Below are 3,852 nucleotides of genomic sequence, written 5' to 3'. Positions count from 1 at the left end.
TTTGTTCTCTTTCTCTCACATTTTCTAACACTTCTTCTACATATTATATTCATTTCTTTTTCTTTACTTTCTCTATTTAACACAACACTCTAAACTTAGGGATGGGACGAATTGATCTTAGAAGAACAACAAAAAGTATGGAAAACCCGATACGAACGGTTCTTAAAGAGAAGAAAGAGTGAGTTATCAAAGTTATCGTTGTGTTCTTCAAAAAAGCACCCACTTTTTCGAGAAGCATTGAAAGTTTTGTTATGAACCATTTGAATGTGAATATGGAATATGAGATTTATTTTCTCTATTTTTAATAATGGAATGGGATTTGCACTTTGAAAATTTATTCCTATCTTGAAAAGTCCCTTTTAAATAACTGTTCGACTATTGGATGTCAATTTGCACTTTTAGACCTGTATGTATGTATTGACAAATTCTACTTTGCATTTATCGTCCTTTCCATTTATTATACAAATTCTTATACAAGTTGTGTAATAAGGCATTTCTTAAAGTCCTTGAAAATCTTGAAATAATTACCCATGTTCTCAATAATTATGTTTTTTTGTTTGAAAAAACACAATTTCAACTCCCCAACAATGTAGGGTTGGGACAATTTGTCGAGCGAAGAGCAACAAAAAATATGGAAATCCCGCTTTGAAACTTTCCAGAAAAGAAAAGCCAGTAAGTAGCTGCAGAGCAGTAGCACCGCCACAACTTCTCTCAGCTTTTAGTCACACTTTGTACAGAAAGCTTACCGATCCCCTAGTTTTTAGCTCTTCTTATATTCTTTTCAGTAGAAAAGCAGTTGTTGGACCTTTTCCCCAGCTTACAATTTCGAACTAGAAAACTTTTCGATGACAAAGTTGTATGGATTTTAGAATTTTATAAAGGCTTATTTTGGAGACATACTTTGAAACCTGCTATCTAGTTAGAAAGATATTTTTCATGTTTGAATACCCTAAGCTTAAATGTAAAATGATTGTACAAAAAATACTACACATAAATCCCTTATTATGTGCATTTCGAAAATAATTTATCGTACACCGAAACCATAGACGTAGCAACTCCTTCGAGTATGTTAGGTGGTCTGTTTTCTACCAATGTTAGCTGTTAGCCACATCCCTTTTCTTCAAACTGTACAGTCTGTACACTCTAGAGACCTAGAAATTAGAAACAAGCACGTCCCGGATTTTCAAACCCTATCAGTGGCGTAGCGTGTATGTATGGCGTGTATGGCGGCCATACAACTCAAAAGTTCACTCTAATGCCCATAAATATTAATGGCATGTACTGGTTGTATGGATTTTAGAATTTTATAAAGGCTTATTTTGGAGACATACTTTGAAACCTGCTATCTAGTTAGAAAGATATTTTTCATGTTTGAATACCCTAAGCTTAAATGTAAAATGATTGTACAAAAAATACTACACATAAATCCCTTATTATGTGCATTTCGAAAATAATTTATCGTACACCGAAACCATAGACGTAGCAACTCCTTCGAGTATGTTAGGTGGTCTGTTTTCTACCAATGTTAGCTGTTAGCCACATCCCTTTTCTTCAAACTGTACAGTCTGTACACTCTAGAGACCTAGAAATTAGAAACAAGCACGTCCCGGATTTTCAAACCCTGTCCCTAAATTTTCTTTGTACCATAAAGACTAACTTTTCATTTTCCTTACTAACATCTTCTTCTTCCAAGTAATCTAAACGATGACGATTACTTTACGCATTTTGTACCCCTGCATTTCCCCTCGCAATTCTATGTATTCCCCCTTGCAGTCCCCCCACCCTGTTGTGCTACCCTTTGTTTTTCATTTTGTTGTTTTTGTTTTCTTTCTGTTTGTTTTCCGTTTGATGGTAAATTCCACCTATTTAGGGCTACCTGAGTCTGACGAAGGAAAGTTTGGAAAAACAGTACGCCGAGAAGGTTGACCAATTTGGAAACCGCCAGAAAAGTAAGTTTATTGGGGGGCGTTTGAAGTGTTTTATTTTTGGAGAAGAGGGAAGTATAAAGTGGAAGTGGGTAGGAACATAATTCTGAATATTTGGGACTACGCCAAAGAAGAAAAGAACAAAGAATTAAAACATGACTGGAAGACAGGATAAAACCAGCATCTACTTATGAAGACTTGAATGCATTTAAATTGGACAAATTCAAAGAACGTATGGGAATAACAATGAAATCGACCAAAAAAAAAGATGTGCCAAAACAATATTCTTCAATTGCAGGTATTTGCCAAATTTTCCAACAGTTTCTGAAAAGTAGGAACTTACTGTAATTAAAAAGGAACAAAATGATTACTTTGTGAAATTATTTTATAGAAAACAATAAACAAAATTATTATTAATATTAGGCTAGTTAAACTAATTGAGTGCTCAAATAACTGATCAAATGCTTTTTCGACGTCCATTTTTCCAGCTAAGTTACCCAAATGGTTCGGCGAGCGTCCCGGCAAGAAGAAGGACGCCCCAGAATCCCCGGAGGAAGAGGAGGTGAAGAGAGATGATGAGGAGGAGGAGAACCCCATCTACCTGAAGATCTCTGACGACGAAGAGGAGAAGGAGGAAGAGGTAAGAAAGAGAGAACATAACGAAAGAAATGTAAGAAATAGAGAAGATATGAAAGAATGAGAGAAGGGAAGGAATAAAAATATTCCATGCCCTTCAACTGAACAATTGAGCACAATAAGTTCAAATGAACAATCAATAATCAATCAATTGGAGTCAATAGTAATCAAGCGTGTTAGGAGACGCGCGAATGTCAAGAGTTCGAAGCGACCGACACCCGGCTTATATTGAGACGAAAAAGATTTTAAAGGGTTTCGGCATTTTCATTTTACTAACAGTAATTTTATTCTTCATTCAGCTTAGTTCCCTATTAGAAAAGAATGGTTTATCCTGCTCAAATGAGACTAACAAGTCCCTTTACCACAGCAGTCGAAACAAAGTCTCATGTGCTTCACATGTAACAACAGTTTTTAATTCCTTTTATGATTTATTTCCTCAGGTCGAAGAAGAGGAAGAGGAGGAGGAGGAAGAAGAAGAGGAGGAAGAGGAAGAAGAGGAGGAGGAAGAGGAGGAGGAAGTAAAGCTCTCAAGAAAGGATTAGACCCAGAGTAAGTATTAATTATACATACATAGTTAACTGTACAAAACCTCAAGACCAAATTTGGTGAACAAATGGGTAAATACGAGTGTCTACCAATTGGGATCTTGTGATAAACATTAGTTATTGAAGGGAAATGAAGTTTGTGTTGGTGATTTTGAACTAAATTCATTGAAACGAAAAAGATTTTAAAGGGTTTCGGCATTTTCATTTTACTAACAGTAATTTTATTCTTCATTCAGCTTAGTTCCCTATTAGAAAAGAATAGAATATACCTTGTTTATCCTGCTCAAATGAGACTAACAAGTGCCTTCACCCCAGCAGTCTGAACAAGGTCTCATGTATTTTACATGTAATAACACAGTTCAGTTTTTAATTCCTTTTATGATTTATTTCCTCAGGTCGAAGAAGAGGAAGAGGAGGAGGAGGAAGAAGAAGAAGAAGAGGAGGAAGAGGAAGAAGAGGAGGAGGAGGAAGAAGAGGAAGAGGAAGAATAAACAGCCAAGGTAAAGTATGAACTTATTTAATACGTATACCGTTTTTATTCCGTGATGATTTGTTCATAATTGTCGTATATAGCTAGAAACACTACTATCATGTCCTGTGAGCTCATGGGACGTTATAGTAGTGTGTTTCTACCTTAACTTTCAGACGAGAGAGTCTGTCTAATTTTGATGAAATTTGGGAGAAATGTTCAACACATAAAGGAAATTTTACCATTGAACCCTGGGTTTGGTCGTATCTTTGGGGTC

The 3,852-nt window shown here is 35.8% G+C and overlaps 1 long non-coding RNA gene across 2 annotated transcripts; it reads left to right on the top strand.

Annotated features, from left to right (window-relative positions):
* The first annotated feature begins 1,828 nt into the window (after nt 1-1,828).
* On the top strand, nt 1,829-3,548 carry LOC103522155. 2 transcript variants are annotated; one of them, XR_001809855.2, is made up of 3 exons: nt 1,829-1,949; nt 2,414-2,565; nt 3,502-3,548. It is a non-coding gene; the product is annotated as an uncharacterized LOC103522155 (long non-coding RNA). The 2 variants fall into 2 exon arrangements; XR_541995.2 differs by lacking the exon at nt 3,502-3,548 and adding an exon at nt 3,002-3,027.
* The last annotated feature ends 304 nt before the right edge of the window (nt 3,549-3,852 follow it).

This window comes from Diaphorina citri, unplaced genomic scaffold (assembly GCF_000475195.1).
Source record: "Diaphorina citri unplaced genomic scaffold, Diaci psyllid genome assembly version 1.1 scaffold7105, whole genome shotgun sequence".
Classification (NCBI taxonomy): Eukaryota; Metazoa; Arthropoda; class Insecta; order Hemiptera; family Psyllidae; genus Diaphorina; species Diaphorina citri.
Note: the sequence above shows the minus strand (reverse complement) of the source record. Positions and strands in the feature narration are given on the sequence as shown.